The sequence below is a fragment of the Cyrtonyx montezumae genome, unplaced genomic scaffold (genome assembly GCF_038088225.1).
Source record: "Cyrtonyx montezumae isolate F1298 unplaced genomic scaffold, pur_monq_1.0 scaffold_0, whole genome shotgun sequence".
NCBI lineage: Eukaryota > Metazoa > Chordata > Aves > Galliformes > Odontophoridae > Cyrtonyx > Cyrtonyx montezumae.
Window position 1 is genome coordinate 1047257 of NW_027071824.1, and position 20842 is coordinate 1068098.

Sequence of the window (20842 nt, forward strand, 5' to 3'; positions counted from 1 at the left end):
GCTATGCTGGTTGAAGTTTGCTTTTGTTCCCTTCAACAGAAGGAGTAAGAGGGAAAAAACAGAAACAAAGCAACACAGACAAATGATTTTAAAACTGACAGGAACACTCTTTGGCAGGCCTGATGCATGCAACTGCTTCAGCACACTGTTTGAAAAACAAAACAAAGCCATATATATGGTTTTCACTTGAGACTGTCCCTTTAAGTAAGCTCTGCTGATTCAGACTATGGCTGCAACATTGCCAAGAGGGGCGGGGGGGTGAGGGAGCTCCTGAGTTATGCTCAGACTTACAAGGTTTACACAGGGAATCCTCATACCTAGAAATAACACAAAGAAGTACATTTACATTTTCTGCTGTTAGACTGGTGTCATAAGGAAACAAACTCCTTGATAAATTTCCTATACCAGACTATACTTCTAAAATTGAAAAGAAAAGAGCCTTGCTACTGCCGGGCTGTAAATCAGAACTGGATCTGTTCCATAACAAAAGTATTAAAGACAATGGCCTCTAATATTGTATGACATGTCAGACTAAGCAGTCTGAGCAATGCCTTACTTCATATATTAAGCTGCACTCCTGGGAGTTTGTTCTGGTATAGTATGTACATGCCCCTGATTTACTATATTCTGATTGGCAAGCCAAGGTCAAAAAGTAATTTACCAGAATCCCTATTGGTAACACACAAGAAGCTGCAAGCTTCTCTAAGTCCTCTTTATCACACACACAAAAAACAAAAACAAAAAACAAAACAACAACAAAAAAACAACCAACAATTGGAAAATAAGACTGTCTACTCATTCTGAACGATGCTTTATACCTTTAGATGCCTCAGCACGTTGAACCGAACAACACAGCTGTCATTTCTTTCAACTCACATGAAACAGTATCATGCACATATTCCAATTAAAAACAGTGTGCTGCAGAGTATTACCTCACCTGAAGTATCGATGAATGGTCACCAACCAGGTCAAAAGAGAAAGAAAATGAACTTCAACAAATGCCGTAAAATAAATAATGCAAGCATAGTGCCTGTCCCAGAAACCTTGCAATTTAGGGCATGAATAAAGAATTCTTAAGGGATCATAACAAACCTATCTAACGTTTCTGAATTCTGAGTTTTACATTGTGACTGTACATTAGTTCATACTTTAAAGACTATAACTGGAAGTACATAGATGCATTACTCTCAGGTGCTCTGCAGAAGGTTGTTGTGCCTCTGATTATGAACTTTCTTGTCAGGCGCTGCCGGAACAGATGAGACAGGCATTGAAAATTATCATAATCAGACCAGAGGTGGCCATGTGTGTAGAGGGATAGGGGTCATCATGGATTTAACCCAAATCCTGTCCTGGAACATAGAGGAATCTAATTTTAAAAGTTCTCACCACAGCCATATCTGTTTACGTCCAAGAGATACGGGAAGAAAATGCGGGGCAAGACTTCATAATTACCAAACTGCAAAGAGACTGACTTCAAGTTGGGCCCCGTCCTTCCCCTGCCAAAGAAGTTTTAATATTGAAATAACTCTCAATCTAGTTCTAATCAGTAGCATGTGTCTTGAGCCAACTTAATTCCTTTAGAAGGAATAATTCGAGCCTCCTTGGATGTATACCCAATAGGAAATTGTCAAATTCAGTTCTGAAACCAAATGTAGAACTTCAGCTGCAAAACGGACATAGAGATGTAGTCATATGTCAAGATCAGAAGAGCTGGGCTTGTGCAGTTGCAGCATGCTGTACTCAGTTCAGTTTCATTTCCCATAGATGGCATGCTTCCCTCTGATTCTTGAAGGAAAACATAACTGAGGTGCCAGGAGAGCTCTACAGGTGGAAGGAGGTGCTTCCCTTTAAGACAGATGCAGGAATATTATCACTATTTTGATTATCATATATACTGTGGTGCTTTTCAGATTTTGGCTCTCTCTTTTGTCAGATCTAATGTCAAAAAAAAAAAACATCAAAAAAGAAGGAACTAGTTTACATATTAGATAGAATAGCCTTTTCATTTTCTCTCCACGTTCTGCTTTGCTTCCCAGTATTATTAAGCTACAGACAACTTTTTAGAGGCAGTGTAGACTAGAGTGCTACATAATAACAACAATAACAACACTACTCAAACAGCCCTTCAAAAGTACTCGGGATACAAGTATCACACCCAAGCTTCATAATACCTTGCAAGGCAACAAAGTTTCCCTAATCTTAAGAAACCACAAGGAGAAAATGTTAGTGACTTGCTCTAATATTAGCCACTCCAAAACAGCCCTGACAGCAAAGCAACACTAGCAGCACTGAGCTGGACATGGTCTGCAAAGCCACTTATTTGATCAAGCCCAGAACAGAATGAAGACAATTAACACTAACACTTATATACCCTGCTTCTCATTAACTCTTTGAAGAACATACTCCTATCAATTCTCATCTCACAGACTTTGCCCAGAATTAGCTACACTGTGAGCAGCACAAATCACACTTCCAGTGATGTGCTCCTCATATAGTGATTTTATCCGTTATTTTCTCTTTTAACAATGAGAAATAGACTATTAAGCAAACACAAATACTTTTGGCTTATTAATCTTGCAGGTGCAGAAACTCACAACAGCCTTCCTAAAGGTGCCTCAGATGAGGTACAAAGTGAATTAGAGTTCAATATGAGGCTCAAATTGGCTTAGGTTAAATTGTTGTAACAGCCACATTTGAACAACAGATATTGCTGAACACGAAGAACAACTTTTGTTAAGATTTTGTTTCAATCATTAGGAGACACACTGATTAACTATTGATCTACAGACCACCTAGGTAAACTAAGCATGTCCCAAAGCCTTTCAAAGGTGTACTTTAATGTTTAAATCTTGAGACACAATGAGAGTTTGGAGATGTGGAAGTAAAAAAGGATCTGCCCACTTTCAAGCATTTTTAAACAACAACTCAGTTAATTTTAAATTACACATAAGAAAATTATTATCATCAATTTTTGCAAAAGGAAATGGACAGCTAGGAATTTACATGCATTTCATGCATAGAGAAGCACCAACTTTTTACTAAATACAGTTTGTTTCTTCTCGATTGGGAGATTCCATGTTATGGCTTATGAAACTAAGTAGCATTACCAAGAAAGTCAGTATCATTTTAACTACCAATCAGTTTTAAGGAAAAAATATATATATACATTATGCAACAAGTACCACAGATCCTATAATTTACCACCTTTTAGATCCGTATTTTCACAACTCAACAAACAAACCCTGACATCTTGCTCTGATAATTACTACCTCTAACGTTTTGAAAAAACACTCTCCAGAGTTTTTTCAGATGAACTAGGCAAGCCAACACCTCAATAACCCACACTGTGGTTAAAATTTCTGATTACTTATGGAAGACGTTATTGTGCATGACTTCAAATGTGGCAGAAAGGCAAGTATTACTCATTTAAATATCACTCATTATTAAGAGAATGGGAAAGAGGAAAAAAAGACCATCCCAAAACTAAGGTTGCAAAAATCAAACAATTTTGCATGATTGAAAAATCTCATATGTTTTATTCTGTTAAGACTGCGTTCTGTGAAAACAACAAACAAAAAAACCAAAAACTATTCTATTTTAAAAAGGAAAGAATGTAGTAACATGAAAACAGTAAATATTCTCACACTAGATTACAGTAATATGGAAGAAACTTCTCAGAACCGTATAACGCAGCAATGTAATTCTCTCTGCCATTCTACCCTGGAATTTCAAGATCTGTTCTCCATTTTTCAAGAGTCTTGAAGTATCTTAAAGTAATCTCCACATTGCTCAGCATTTGAATCACGGAAAACTACTCACCGAATTTATCATTTGATGATTCAAAATTACCTAAAGAACTACCTGCATTTCTTTGCACATAATTTCAGATCAACTTAATAGATGTTTTTAACAGAGCAAGCAAGCATCTGAGAGCTGGGATTATATCATTGTTTTCACAATATTCATTCTCAAGTGTTCTCCTGAGGGGAGGGGATGTGGTTATACTAGAAGTGAGTAGTGTCCTGTCAAGGATGAAATAGAAGTGAACACAGTGAAGATTGCAGGGCAACATTTAAGGAAGCAAAACTAAATCAAAGAAATATAAATCAAGTATGCATTTCTTGACAGATTGATTCCATTAAACTAGCTTTGAAAACTGAAGTGCTACAATAAGTGTATTAAAAAAAAGGCCTCAGCAGCAGCTAAACTCAGAGTTTTGTTAGTTTTTTGTTTCTTTAAATTAGCTTACTTTACGCCAACTCACAGCTATTCATGTAAGTACTGCTTCCATCTCAAAGGTGTTTTAAAATACAGGAAAAGTTTACAAAATAAATATAATGTTGTATAGCAAAGAATTACTACAAACAAACTTCTGATTTCCACCCATTTGGGATTGTGTTTACATATAAAGTTGTTAGAAACAAAGGCACAAGGATCTAGGCAGAACTTGAAAGCACTACTTACCTATCTTTTCCAAAACAAAATGAACAAGCAAAAATATAAACAACTGAGTAAGTGGCCCATCAACATAATAAAAAAAAAAACAACAGTTTTCCGAGACTACAATTTAGTGAAAAGAACAACACTGAAAAATGAAGATGCAGGGTGATTGTGTTTTTCTGCACGATCTGGAGTAGCAGATAAAGGTGTAAGTAATGAGCTATGATTCCCCTATCAACCACAATTCTCACTGCAGACTTCATTAATAGAAATTCTTCTAAGTGAACTTCAACAGACCACACCAACTGAACAAAAACATGTTATATGAATGGCAACACTCAACTCCTCCATAGTAGAGTTCATACAGCTTGAGACAGAAACAAAAAGACAGATACTGCTGATTTCTTTTTCCAATCCAAGCACCAATTCATCTTTACTAGAAGCTCACTGAAGAAAACAAAATGATTATCCACTGCCTTTCCTAACCAACAGTTACATACACAGAAAAGACGTTTGGGGTACTCTAACTCCTCTATACACAATCCAGGCATCCATTCACAAAAGTTGCAGCTACCAAGGTCATCAACATTACATCAACGTTTTAATTGGATATGCCTCAGAGAGAGTTAGGTACCATATGCTTCTTCCAAGTGTGAGTCTTCGTTAATTTAACAAGGGATGAGATGGCAATAACTCCCATGAGAACAGTGCAAATACTTCTTCCATTACCTGACACAAAGGCTAATTTAGCTCTAAGACCTTTTCTTGTATCAAGACAGACATATGAAATGGCACACAGTTACAAACCACTTTTAAATGACGTCAGGTTAACATTATGCTCCTATGAGGACATGTCAAAGGAGACTATTTCATCAGCATGTATTGGCCAGGTTCAGCTTATCTGCAGATTCCAGAACTTTCGGTCTGTGTAGAAGGTGTGGCAGGCAGGAAGAACGTTTAAAAAAAAGCACAGGGCCAAACGTACATAATGTTTTAGGATACAGCCATGTAGATAAGAAACTGCCTGTGGTTAGCAGTGTGAAAAAGCAACCTTTTGAGCTAAAAAGAATTGCATCAGTAAAAACAATAGCCCGACTCTAACTGATATTGCCAGATGTGAAGGATTTGGAAGCAGGCGCTGTGTAGGTTGAATGGAGGCAGAAAGATTACGAAAGCAACAGATTCTCCACAGATTAAAAACACTGCCAAGGGCTAGCTCTCCTAGTTTTAGAGCAAGCAGAAGAGCCTTTTGGACATCAGCTGTAGCAGGCAACCCTAAGAGAATATGGCACCACATCTCTACAGGATAATGAGCAGGATCTGGATCTCATTCCTATTCAGACTGCGGAGTTTGAGCCCTCGTTTATTCTTTTAGATTGCAGCTTTCCCCTTTTAGACAGAGGCACACAGACCTTCTTCTTCAGCGTAGGATTTCACCAATCAAAGGAGATAATGGCATCATGTGAGGGGTAGCACACAGGCTGAGGGGAATTTCCAAGAGCTCCCCTGCACCTGCAGCGTACACAGATGCAGGAGATTTCCAATGTGAAAATTACAAGCTGAGTGGTGATGCTGAAGCAGTCACATTAGCTGCAACTAGCAGGTCTTATGCCAGACTGCAGCACCTCATTTGCAAGCTGGTCTGATATCCCTGCAATCATATTCCATCTTCCCTTGTTATACAGTATATGACAGTTATTCCTGAGCATATTTTGCTAGAGAAGTGGTACACAAATAGCAAACTGTATAATCAGAAAGAAGTAATTGCTCAGTCTGTTATTTGCTGATGTCAGCCAAGCAGTACAGTTCTCTGCATCCAGCAGAAAGTCCAGTTAATCTGTACCAATCCTCAAGAGTTGTGTGGAGGGAAATTAAGAAAAATAAAACACAAAAAAACCCATTAAATCATCAGACACCCAGTGTGCCTCACAGACAAGGTTTAAGGACAAAACACAGCCCATTTCATTGCCAGACTGTGCCACACAACCTCTCCCTTAATGTAATTCTGCTTCACTATCATCTCTGCAAATAAACCTACCACAGTTGATCCCCTTTCTTCAGAAAGGCTTTTTCTTTCCTGATTGGGATCACTCATAGGAAAGATTATACCAGTTGTATTTGGTTCAATAAATCAAATCAGACAGTAACCACTCCATGACTCTACGTCATAATTCCCATTAAGTCATTCCTCTTCTGAAAGGAATTTTAGATTAATTAAAGTAACGTGTCTTAACCATGTTTCTATAAAGAAGAAAATAACTTGCATGAAGGTATCAATACTGAAATTTGTTTAAAAAAAAAGTATCTTCTACTCTAATTTACATATTTCAAAACATATTTCAGAACAAATAGTTACCAACTTCTTTTTCTGTTTCCTTACAGCAGCTGCAACAGCAAACGTTTAAAGGTAGAGATAAATACAAGCATCTTGGATCCAGAACATAGCCTCAACTAGGGGGAAACTTGTAAAGATCTGTATGTGTAGCAAGTTTATTATTCATGTTGCTGCGTGTGCTAAACATCACCATCACCCAGGTAAGAAAACCAAAACGCAAACATTAGCTATGTGGTAATTTCAGATCTGAGATCTATCAGTGTAACATCTGAAAAGGAAACACATATTAAATCTGAACAGTTGCTCATGAACTGAGCACATACACCTTTATATAACCTCAGAAGGGAATGAAAAGATATCAACTGCCAGGTTAGTTCACAAAGAAAGTTACAACTTAGGAGCTCCCAGGTCAACTGCTTACAGTCAGCTTCTTCAGAAACAAGAGGGCAGAGGTGTGTGGTTGTGCAGCTATTTCACTGGTATCAATTTCAAGACCTCCAGAGGCAGCATGATAGACCACATTCTGAACAGCCTGCCTCACTTCATCCGCCTTGAGTTCCAAGTCGTTGTTACTCATTAAGAAATAAGCTCTCATCCTGAGAAATAAACAAGCCCTTTATTCTCCAAGGGTAGAGTTTCATCACCATTATGGTAAGATAACAGCTTCCATACAAAATGAAAATCAGGGTCAGAACTTCATCTATATGACAGCTGCCAACCACATTCTTAAGTCAGGTTTCCATCATTTCTTACTGTAAAAGGAAGAAGAAGGAGAAATTTGATATCAAACTGTCCAGTTGCAGAGTAGAACTTCTACCAGACATCACACAGTAACTGCAGAAAGTCAGATAGATCAGATGTATCTACTTATTGAATAAACTGGTGTCCACAAGAGGATAAATGAGACCTCTCCATCCTCATACCTATGGGTTTTGTGATTGCTGCTGTTCTACAACCAGCTCATAGCCATTGGTGGGATACGATCAAGACTGAGATGAACACCAGTAGTTAGCAATGGAAAAGAGTGGAAAACAACAGAGTGGTCAAAGTAAAGGCCTAACTGGACACAGAAACTTAATCCATTAAAGAGCCAAGTGGATTTACTATCTGGAAACAATATCTTTACCTCTTAGTGAGCAGTTAAATTACATTAGAGCAGCCTAGCCTTTCATTGACACCTGCAGTTCTCCCTAGGAATAGGTTCCCTCCCACAGAAAAGACTGACTGCTGTTTCTTAAACTTCCAAAGGTGAAACAAAGCATTAAAACCATAGGCAAATACCATTCATTAAAACCTAGTAACAAGGCAAACAGACCAGTATGACTTCACAACAATCTGCCTGAAGGCTGGGCTCTTTAGCAGAAAAGAAGACAGAACTTTGTTTCACTCTTCTCCAGAAGTCGAGAGGCTTTTGCTGTTGCCTGGGTGCAGCTTTAATGAGTTCTTCATTGAGTGGATGATACCTAGATATTGCAACACCCTATTAACAGCAGTGATAGCCTAATGGAAAATGGCTCATATAGACAAACTGACAAAAGAAACCACGGCATCTCACCACCTTACATAAGCTCATGTAGGTCTTCAGAAGTAGGGAATGTAAGTACCAGTTTAACTCCAAGATCCCAGCAGAAACAACTCTACAGGAACAAGATCAACAAGTCACTATCCAGAAGGCTGCTGAATAAGAATCTCGGAAGCCATAATAGTGATTCACCATTTCTTTGCCTCAAGTTACTCAGAAGCACCATGCCCTCAAAACTGCAGGCATTATTGCTGTGAAAACAGCTGTGAAATGGCGGTCCTGATACTTACTCAGTTGTAGCTCTGTTTTAAGCACTGCAAATATATAATAACTATGTCCTTCTCAAACATGGAAGTTACTACTAGAAATAGTAAGGTAATTCCAAAATGGATGGGAAACTGTTGTCTTACATTTCCACAAGCTGCTCTATCCACAGTTAGGAAATTTCCAGAAACTACTAAGGTGAGAAACAGTGAAACAGATTTTTATAGCTTACTATTCACAGGGTGAGAACATAAGCAAAGTGGGTTAACACCGAAGCACAGTACTTCTTGGATCTATACCATGGTCATCCCACACATTTAAACTCACTACAGATCAGATCTTCATTAATACAAGTTCAACATCACACAGTGAAGACTACACACTTTGTTGGTGGGTTTTTTTTTGCAACAACAAGAGGACTACAGAGCCTGCTCTCAAAGTCTGAAGGAATAAACATTTATCTGAGCCTTTGACGTATGCATATAAGTCATCTCAATGTGGTAAATGCTACTACACAATCATCTCTCAGAAATTCTAAAAAGGATAATTAAAAAAAAAAAAATCAACCTTGAAAACACACCACCACAAAACTTTTGGAGAGTCAATAATCTGCATCACAGATATCTCCATGGGCAACCTCTGATGACATCCAGGACTGCTCCCAAAATTGAATGAATAAAACATCTTGCGAGATTAGTAAATGAAATCAAGCTATCAAATTTGCAATATTTGAAGAGGCACAATGCACCCAGTTATTAGAGAGTGGAAATAAGCCTAGGCTTAGCCACACTAAAATAGCACTTATGCAACCCTCCATCATGATTCCCTCACCAACAACCAACCAGAGATTTTTATGAAGATTTTCACTTCCAATGTAATTTACAATAATTTTCTAAATCTAATAGGATAGATGATTAAAACTACAGAAGAAATCATCTCCAAAAAGGAATGAAGTATCAATTTTCATAGCTAGACACACTGAGGTAAATTGCCTGGATTAACTTTTTGGTCTCTTTTTTAATGTTCTGATAAGCATTCCTGTCCCTTACTCTCTTTTTACCAGAAGAGGGATTAATTCAAATTTAAGTAAAATCTGAAAACAGTATTCTCAGACTTGATTCTTCTGCTAATTATGAACAGGAAGGAATAGCAATTGAACTGTTATAACCACTGAGGGAGAGCAAACCACTAAGCAATGTTTGGCAACCACTAAAAGTGACAAGGTAAAAAAAAAAACATATATATTTCTTTCTTTCTCAAGAAGCATGAAAATTACACCCCCTAGAAATTTTCAATACGCTGTACGTAAACTCAGAGAGAATAAAGTCAGTAACTCCTATAAAGCAGCAGCAAATATTTGACAGACTCACAACAGAGCCCTAAGTTCTTTGTCGTAGCCAGATATTACCAGAAGAAATGGCCAAAGTCTGCAATAGATGCCAGTAGCACATACCAAGCAGAAACAACTCACCATTATTTTAGAAAAATGGAAAAGCTGAACACAACCAGTGATTTTAGGGGGGCATATAACGAGGTATTTCTAATGTTAGTAAGGGAAATTCATATGAAATCTCCCTCTTCCCCCTTACTGGTTTTTATCTCTTCCCTCTCAAGGTTCTTTATTCTCTGCACAGTAAGAAAAAGCAGAGCGTACGTTATGCATAAATTCATGACAGAGAACACTGTTTAAGAACAAAGCTCCTTTGCGTGGGTGCATGTCTATAAAATAAAAGGCATTGTTACTCTATCGAGTACACATCCATATCCAGCAATCAAATTGGATCTCAAAACTTTATTTTGACAGCTACACACAGTTATATTTTCACCAGAGGTTTGACTTCCACGTTAATACCTGGGTTTTAGTGATATCATCACAAGATGAATCAAAACTGACATCTGAAGCAAGTGTGGTATTAATAATAGCTAGGGAAGAGAATTCTCATCCTTGAAATCTGTAATTTCTTTCAATTACTTTACAAAGTTACCAACCACAGAGAGAAGTGAATCTGCTCCCAACTCATATTAAGAAACCATCCCTTTATAATACAGAATTGCTCAGCTCTGCATAATAGTAATTATTTTGTGGTACATAGCAATATTAGATTTGTCTTTTCCAGAGGAAGCCTGCAAATACTGTTGGTGTTACACTTCCAAAAGTTAGAGAAAATAACCTGTAGCAACACTGCCAGCTTGCTCTAAGTGCTCAAGTAAATGACAGAATACAACCAGGAACACAAATGTGTTATGAAAGAACCTGCTCCATCCTTTTGCAGAATCAGAAACGCAACGTTTTCTCTGTGCTACATGTTAACTCCCTTTATCAACTGCAAGACCGCACAGTGCAACATCAAGTTTGAGATCACAAACAACCTTTAGGCATTATGAGAATGTTTTGCACTGTACAATGGAAATACTCTGGTTCTGTGTAGCCCCTACTGTCTTCCTTACACATGCATCCCCATAGGCACTTGAATGTTATATAAACTCCTTAAGAGATAAAGATTATTCTATAACTTTCCCAAATCATCCTCATTTAAGCAAGTATTACCTAACAAAGATTCATTGTGCAGCTCGGAAACACATTAGATTCCTGGGTTTCTACTAGATGCCAGCATAAAATAATACCTGCAAAGTATTTTCAGATATTAAATAAAGATGAGCAAGGCTGGATAACTGAAAGAGGAAAGGCTAAACGGCATTAAGTAACAGGTGTCTGGCTGCACATAATTCAAAGTCAGGCTTCAAACAGGGTGCACAGCCTTCCTGGCAAAATGGAAACGCTGTTTTGCACCTTGCTTGGGAAGTTACCCCCGAGAAAGCGGCTTTAAGCATCTGCGTCAATTACACACACACACACACACACAGGCAACCCAGGCACTGCATCCTGAGAGACCATTCAATTCATCTGAAAGAAAACAAACAAGAACCTTCAGAGGTGAGTCTGGTTTGCTTTTTTTTTTTTTTTTTTTGCAAAAGAGGAGGGAGACAAAAAGGAAAGAAAAAAAAGAAAAAAACACACAACAGGAAAAAAAAAAAAAAACCCACGAGAAAGTTATACTTAACTACACAGAAACATTTGTCACGCCGCCCAGCACTGACAAAATCCGGATGCACTCAGAAACTACAAGGAGCCTCACAGCTGGCAGCGAGGATGAGGAGAAGAATTCGACCCCCAGTCACACACGCACGCACACCCATCGGAAGTCCCGCACACGTACAGACAGACACACAGACGTGTGCTTGCAGACGTCGCCCTCCTCCGAGGCCGGGGCCGCCGGATCCTCCTGGAGCGGAGCGGGGAGCCCAAGGTTACGGCCCGGAGCAGCGGGGCCGCTCCCCGCGAAGGACGCGATGCTGCCCGCCGCCCCCAGCGGCCGCCCCACGCGCAGCCCACCGCCGCCTTTTACCTTAGCAGCCGCCGCCGGCCCCGCCGCGCTGCGCAGGGTGGCCGGGGCCGCGCCGAGGCGACGACCTCCTCCTCCTCCTCCTCCTCCTCCTCCTTCCTCCTTCTCCTCCTCCGCACACTGTGCCTGTGTGTGTGCAGCCCGCCCGCCTCGCAGCGGCGGCAGCTCCTCCTCTCTTCCCTCTCCCTCCCCTCCTCCCCCGCCGCCGCGCCCGGCTCAGCCCCCGCAGCGCGGAGAGGAGCGGGAGGGAAACGGGAAACCCCCGCCGCCGCCGCCTGGGAGAACAGGGCCGGGCCGCGCTTCCCACCCTCGGCCGCGGCCAATGCCGCCACCTCCTCCGCCCGCCGCCGCGCAGGGCCGCGGGCAGCGCATGGCAAGTGGGCGGCGGGGCCGCGGGCGCGGAGCTCCGCCCGCGCCTCCCCCACGCGCGGCTGTGCTCTGTGCCTGTGGAACACGCAGGCATGTGTATGTATACACACACACACCTCACAGACTGTCTGCGTGGGCGGTGTTTAGACGAGGATGCCCGTGCCGGCGTGACTGTGTTTACTACGTGTTTTTTAAAGGGCGGTTGAATGGGAGTGAACCCTCCACAACCTCCCCGCGCTCCCTGCCGCGGCCAGGCCTTCCGAGCTTGACAGGGATGCAGCAAAGATTGCGTGGGAGAGAGCTGCCGGAGCCCCGCTTCCCTCAGGCTGAGGGGTTTGCCGACGGCGTTGCCCATAGTGCAGAAGACGACCACCGGAGCCCACAAACGATCGTCAAAGAAAGGGTCGAGAGCAAAAAGCGCTTTGTAAAGTCTGCAGTGGTAATCTTGAGATCTGGTCGTGCCTTAAATCATGCTGTGAGACAGCTGCCTTTTTATTATTATTATTATTTTCTTTGAATTTTTGTCTCCGAATTACAGTAGGACCACTTGAGGTTTATTTGAAGCAAGCGGCAGCTTGGCTTGCTTGCCCTGCATTGGGCCCCTCTGGGTGCACCCACAGTCAGGAGCGTGGGATCCCCTCTGCAGATACCACCCAACCTGGCTGCACACCACTGCCACGTTGTTGGCCATGTAGCACCCTGCGTGCTGTGCTTCTGTTTGCTGTCATTGCGTGCCCCGTGGCAGGTTTCCCTTCTGTGACAAGTCTTTTCCTCCACATCTAGGAAAAACATAAACACGCACAAAGACAAACAAGGTGCAGAGCTTTACAGCCAGAGCAGGTTCCTCATCTGCAGCTGCCCTCTTGGACTTCATCACTAGCAAACTGCTGAGGTTCTTCTCTCAGGGCCTTGGGCCTGGCTGCCTCTAAATGCCACTGACACCAAGCCAGTGATAGCACTTGGGAGTAAGGAAGGATGGCTGGCCCTGCTGGAGTATATGACTTGTGGTAAACTGAGAAAGCAGTGGAGAAAGACTTGAGAAAACGAGCATAGGAAAACCTAAACTAATTTTGCTTGACTGTCACTGAATTGCCATGAACTACTCAGTCTGGTAGCACAGCAGCCAGAGCTTCCATGGGCAATTGACAAAGTTTATATCATTCTATGCCACAAACTATGAAGTTCTAGCATGAACTCTATCGGTGCTAAATGCTGTACCAGGATGTGATAAAAACTGATCTGCCTCTAAGAGCTGACATAGCGCTCCTGGAGCTGCCGTGGAAAAGAGGTGAAGAGAACAAGAGCAACAATGACACAGGATCTCTGGGACTGCCTGTTAGCATAGCACACCTTCCCACCGAGGGGTTTCTATCACTGAGGTGTTACTCTATTTTTATTTGCTTATGTCTACTCGATGAGAAATTCCTCATGGTGGTAAAATTAGGTCTTCAGAAATGTATGAAGGGGAGTGAGCCTACAGATAAGGCTTAGGCAAGGTGTATCATTCCAAATGAAGAGCATAAAGAAAGCACCAAAAGAGAAGGAATGAGTAGCACATGAGCTGGATGAATACCAGAGCAGTAGTTATAGCCACTGAAGTTAAAGGACATCAGATTTAATGTGAGATGGACACTGGGCTAGGGAAGAAAGGCTTGTTTGTCATTCCAGAAGTACTTGTTTCTAAATAAATGAAATGGATATGTGACAGAGCAGTGGAACAGGTTGCAGAGAGAGGCTGTAGTCTCCTATGGAAATGTTCAAGATTCATCTGGATGCCCACCTGTGCAACCTATTGTAGGGTACATGCTTTAGCAGGGGGGTTGGACTTGGATCTCTTGAGGTCCCTTCCAATCTCTGTGATTCTGTGTTTTGCATGTATACATATGAAAGTATACATACAATTCATGTCTTTTTCATAGCTGTTGGGGTTGAGGGCCCTGGTGTTTTTTTTTTGCTTTTTTTTTTTTTTTGCTTTTTGTTTTTGGGGTAAGTTAATTATTATAAAATATAAAAGTAATAATGACAATTATTTCAATTCCAATGATGAATAATGGCTTACTCACTAGCAAACACTATTCAACTCTCACTAGAAATACTTCTGTGGTTTGAGTTCAAGCCTTTAGAGCATGCAACAACTCTAAGTGTAGGTACTATTCTGGTTTGTAACAATATCTCTTTTCTCATTATTACTTTTCTCCTCCACCCACCAAAATGGCTTCTGTGTGACAATATGCCATGGTTGATCTATACAAGGGGATTTTATTCCAGGATAAAATTCAAGCCTATTACCTTTTTAAATTAAAACCACACACACACCAAATTAAAAACAACAACAACAACAACAACAACAAAGTTTTAGCAAAATACAGAAGCTTGAAATGTTTAAATAACCACATGGAATGCAGATGAGGAATATTATGTCAGAACTAGTGAGAGTACAGTTTCTTTACAAAAGGCTTTACACTTTGTTCTCACACACACTTTCCAAAGCCATCTACATGACCTGATGTCTCTCATTCATTGAAAGAAAGGCAAATGAGTTATCTGAGCTCTGCAAGAATACTGTAGATACTGACAATGTCAGTTTTAACAAGAAGTGGACTTTGCATCTAAAGATCCTTAAAGTTGTAGGACATAAGGCCGTACAGAGGGTCAGAGAGTCTCCTGTGGAGCCTTAAGTGGTCAGGCCTGCAGATCTAGATCAATTCCAGTGTTACTAGTTTTGTTGTACTACAACTTTGTTTACAATCTAAACTTCTAAAGAAGCTGCAACTGGTGATGACACTTTCATCCTTGTTTCTCCACTGATTTCCTTCTGATTTCAGCAACACTTCCAATGAATTGGAGGAAAAAAGTGTGACTTAACCAGTTTGGAATGAGTTAGGAATGAATCTGAGAACCTCAGATTTTACAGCTAGTTTTTAAGTTGACTTGCTGCCATTCTGTGGACAAGATACAGATGTTCTATTTCTTTTTCTTCCTTGCAAAATATTAGTATTTTCCTCACTAAGGCAGCTTCTCAATGCAGGACAATGTTTGTCAGTTATGGCTTTAAAAGAGTACATGTAAAAGTCTGTGAATGCTGAAGATTACACCTTGGCCACTTAGAAGTTTTAAGAAAAGGTGAGCAGTGCTAATAATTCACATCAGATGAAAACAAAATGCCACAGGAAATATAGTAGAAAAAAATCTAACCTCTTATGTGATTAGCTGAAACAGATGGAATTTAATACGACTAACTCCATTAGAGGTAGCACGTCACACCACGTGATTGTGTTGGCTAAAAATTACAGCTGTCCTCAGAGAAACTAGCTCAATCTGAAAAATTACTTTTCCAAATACATTACTTGATAGGTTTGTAAAATCGCTTGAATCTTCCACTTTAATTTCTTACCTAACATAAAAATAAAGGACACTTTAGAACCACAAACCTATTACATATCAGAAGTTTGTTGTTTTGTTGTTGTGGGGTTTTTTTTTTCATGTATTCCTCAGGCAAAATTTTCATTGGATATTACCATACTCAGTGATTGAAAGCATGTAATAGATGGAAAAATATTGTAGGTATTAAAGTTCAAAAATTCAGTGAGAACATGGAAGCTGTAATTCTATTAGCCCACAGATAGACAAGCTCTGTATAGCCAGTATTGATCTACCACGTGTTGTATTTCCTATCAGTTTATACCACCTCTTGATCTGATAATTAACTTCCTTATTTCTGAGCCTGGATATTTCTAGTAGAAATACGTTGACATGAAATACTAAGGATCAAAGCACAGTTATAAAATACTTGAATAAATACTCTCTTTCCAGCTCTGATTTTGATCGTATACATGGACATTATAGTGCTCTTACACAAGTCAGCTCAGAACTGGCAATGCAAGACATTTTTCCTCAAGCAATCTTCAGCACGTGCAAGTTTCAGAGGTCATTAGCTATCTTTTTCAACTCTTATCTGCTGCCATCCTGCACATTGCACAAAAACTGCATCCTATGTCACACAGGTAGTTCGTGGAGAAGACCACTCTGCCTTTGTTTAGGGATTACTGGAAACTGCATTAGTATGATGCTCAAGCTAATGTTTTTCATGATACAGCTTATTACCCTGGGCTCAGTGCTGTGCACAGTAGCTGCACTGCTTGTAGCAACAGGGATTCTGCTCTGCATGCTGGAAATCCCTGGAAGGACTTTGCTACTTCTTCTGACAAAAGGCTTTGCCCAGTGTGTTATCATCTGCCACTAATGGTACTGTGGTTGATATTGATGGGTAAATCTCTGGTCAATAGCAGAGCATCCGCTTACATCAATGGTTTTTCCAAATCTTATATTGCAGCCAAGACTGTGTGTGTTTAATGCAAAAGGCAATCCTGTAGTTATTCAAGAAGCAAATTGCAGATTGAAACAAAAATCTTCTTTCAAAAAAAAAAAAAAAAAAGTGACAGTGTCAAGTAATTGTGGTTAAAATGTCCTTCCTCCCTCCCCATAACTCTTTCTGGAGCATTACTGAACCATTTTGTTGCAGCCTGAAGTAGACAGCAAGCTTGGAATATTATAGTCAGGGCAGTTAAAACTTTGGCAAAAATACTGAAAGCGCTAGGCAGTTTTAACTGTAGATGTCACTACCAGCTCTCCCTTGCAAAATGCTTGGCTACACAGGTATTTTGGTTAGGCAAGACACAGCATAGTGAAAGAGATTTTCCTCTGAAACCTACATTTTTTGCAAAATGTTTTTCACAAGATTGTTTGCTTTCCACATCTGTAGATACCATCCTGTTTCAGACCATCGTGACTCTGACCAGTTTTGTCAGCTATGATACATTTGTCCTGTAGACACCGTACCTAATGCTTTGATATAAAAATGCTGAGGTTGCCTTATTAAGCGTTAGCTTGCTTAAAAAATGAGACCTCTTCCAGTATCTTATCCTTGATTCATTATGAAATAAAATCATCTCTGATAACCAGCTTCTTCCTAGGCTTTTCAGGAAGCTAGACACACTCCAAAGATGCATGAATAGGAGTAAGTGGGGACGTAACATTATCCTCTGCCAACACAAAATATTAACAAGCAACACAGTTATTGTTTTTGAGGTCTTTCATATTAAATTGAGTGAATATTAGTGCTCAAAATTATGATGGGAATCTATTCCGAATACTAAATAGTCTCCTCATTGTATTGCAACATTTGTCTTCAGTCTTGGACTCCAAAACTACTGAATGCAGCAGGACAGAAACATGTGGCTAGAGCAGAGTTCTCTAGAAGCTGGAGAATGCACCAGGGAAGAGAACAGAGCTTTCATGATAATCAACTGTAAGAAATGTGTGCTAACTCAGAACTTCTCTTAGTACGGATGAAAAATGCAAGGATTTGTTAATTTAGGATTTACCAGAGCGAAGGGAGAGTTGAATCCTAACAGAGGACAGAATACTCCAACTTGTAAATTCTTTTGGTTGATTTTTAGCTTAGCAGTTGCCTGTTCTTTGTTTACAGTCCCATTAAAAGTTATTCAACACCTACTACCCTAATATCTGCATTGTTGTGATTGGTTTATTGTAAATGTATGGATAGGAAATTTACCTCCAGTAAGCAAGAAATCTGAAGACATTCACTGAGAGCATTAGCAGCAAGTACTTGCAGCTATGCAATGGATACTGTCAAGATTTTATCATGGATTATATGATATTGTGCTTACAATAGGAGGCCTTCCAGGCCTATATAAGATTATCCTGAATCTTCCCTACAACTACAATTTTCTTCTAAGTTTTCCAGAAAAAGTGACTTAGCTAATTACCTTATATTTCTCTCCTGTTCTTCCTTTTCTAGGGCTTAGGTTATTTTCTCTTTCTCAAAACTTCCTTGAGAAATTGTTGCATAATATCATCAGTCTTACTAGAGTGCAGTCAGCCTTGATGTCATCTGTGTCATTTGTACAGTCCAAGTCAAAGTGCACATAGAGTACACATTTGCTTTCCATACTGCACCAACATCTGAGATGTCCCTTGGAAGAGAGTGTGTGATCAGACCATGACTCTGGATAGTAAACAAAGATCACATCAGCAAACTGTCTGAATAACCTTGATATTTTAATTCTGATGTTGATTGACACATTTTTCCTCTGATATCATGGCAAAAGTTAGTGACATCAAAAGAACTTCAGTGTTTTTCTCCATGAAGGTGTGTAAGCCCACTGGGAGTCAATTCAGTGTATTTTGTATGACAGCAGGCATGAGTCGTTCACCTTGCTTGACAGTGACAGAGCACAAGGCTGGCTGCTGGCGAAAGGGGACAGTGGGAAGGACAGTGCAGGGCACCTGTATGCCAGAGAGGCCTGAATATGTTAGTGCCACCCACTGCTGAGCCATCTGCATGTTATTACATGATAGTGATTTGATGGACAGTGACTTATTAAAAAGAATTCCGACCATATCCTCTGCACAGGCTTAAGTGCAACTCCTGCTGTGCTGTTATTTACCTCTTCACCTGATTATCAGCAGTTGTTTTTAATTTACATACTGGCAGTGACACATGGCAGGAGTCCACAGATGCAGAAGACAGCAGCTGGTGGAGTCCCAGAGGAACCACTTTTAATAAGAAGCAGACTGCAAAGTACGCTTTGGTAGGTATAGAACTTGAATACTTAGGCATCTGCTTACTGCAGGATATGTTACTTAGTGAGGTAGGGGCAGCAAGAATGAGGCATTAACGCAGCAGCCATGGCAGTGGCATTCCCCAGTGAGGAACAGAGAGACAGGGATTATGGGAGGTCCCTTTTAAGGTACTTCTGACATCACTGCAGAACGGATGGCCACTGAGTCTCCTGCATGCATAGAGCTCACGCAAAGGAACTGAAGTTACTTGTCTTCTCCTTAGTTGCCATATCCTCTTCTTGAGTACTTAAGCTACAGATGAATAACTGAGTGATTTGTCTATTGTGTGGTGTTGAACAGGGGTCACCTCCATGCAGTGTCTCACAATGGTTAATGCTCTTTAAGTCCAGAGCTACTAGGGTGATTAGAAGGCCACTAGTGGCTTAAAAAAAAAAAAAAAAAAAGTTGTCTCTCTTCTTTACATTAAAGGTCCTTAAACCTGTATCTTGAGATATAGTAACCAACATGTCCTTGCTGGAGAGTGGGAAGCAATCTTCATCATCAGGCCATTGATGGACAACATCACAAGGACAACAAGTTTTATGAGAAACAAAATGTGATGTCCTTACTAGCAGCCTCAATCAGTCACTGCCTTAGGAAGTATATGGCTTTATCCTCAAGCTGCATAACAGGATTTTATCTCCACACCCTTAAGAACAGACACTAGATGGGCTTGAAGAAGACTGAGAAAGACTTCTGTGATTGAAGTCAGCAAGAGCTGAGAAACAAATGAAGGTGTCCACTTATTTCAAGTACAAACATGCTGTCAGAGATGTATTTCAATTCTTTGTCCCTACCATTGCCTCAGAGGGCTGTTCTTCCCCTGATTTTAGAGTACAAGATCTTTTCCTGCTAGCCAAGCTGATCCCATGTTGAAAACTCAACATGACTAGCCTCCAAATATATTCAAAACGAACATTAACCATTACTGTTTATGTTTCTGTCTGTCATCCTCCATTTGTCCTCACTTTCCTTTCTACCATCTGCTACTACAATCTCCCACTCTGGACAACCCACTAAAGCCTTTCCTGTTGGCTCTGAAAAGAAAGGAGCTCTACTTGTAGAGCAGTAAGTCTACCCCAGCAGCACAGAGCGATTTTCAGGCACACAGCCAGGTGCATGCCAGCTGCCTCCTTTCTCTGAGCACTGCCAGAAGAAGGTGAGGCATACATCAAGTCACCAGGCCTCAGCAGAAGTTGGAGACAGAGTGCAGGAAATGATAAGGAAGTGAATTCGGGCAGATAAATTATCACTGCAATTTTACCAGTTTCACCAATTCTACCAAGGGTGAATTTGATCCAAGGAAACAGCGAGAATATGACCCTTCGAAAAGTCAGAGACAGGGAAACAGTCTCACCTGCTACAACTCACACTGACAGTTCTGTACATGTACTAGGACATTAGCTCTCAATTGCTCATCTTCAGTTCCCTAAATCTGTACCACTCCTCAGACTAAAACCTCAATGAGTGCTTGCCAAGTCGTTGTAAGCACACCAAATTTCATAATTTAAACATGTACTGAAGCTTCAGAGAAAAAATGTACATCAGGGAGAACCAGCCATCTGGAAAGCTTTGGAGTCTTTTTTTTTTGCTCATTTGTTTGTTTGCTACTCAGTTACTACAGTGTTGCAAGTATAATTTTTTTTAAGGTTACAATGTGGATTTTGACTACCAAATGAAAACATAGCTCATGCAGGAGTAATTCACTGCTCTGAAAGGTAAATGATTTCTAAATGATGAATGAGGTTTGTAGTTATGTCAAGGTACTGCTTAAAACATTACGAACTGTTAATTCTTCCTGATACTGTTAGCAAAATGCCGTTTTTCTCCTGCCACCCAAGTTGCAAGTGAGGGGTAGAGTCT

The 20842-nt window shown here is 40.4% G+C and overlaps 1 protein-coding gene across 1 annotated transcript in view; it reads right to left on the minus strand.

Annotated features, from left to right (window-relative positions):
* Positions 1–12044, minus strand: part of PLCB4 (phospholipase C beta 4) — a 191634-nt gene extending 179590 nt beyond the window's left edge. Inside the window, exon 1 of the mRNA XM_065734812.1 lies at positions 11969–12044. The gene's annotated coding sequence lies outside the window, so the exon portion shown is untranslated. The remainder of the gene's footprint in view (positions 1–11968) is intronic.
* Between the last annotated feature and the right edge of the window lie 8798 nt (positions 12045–20842).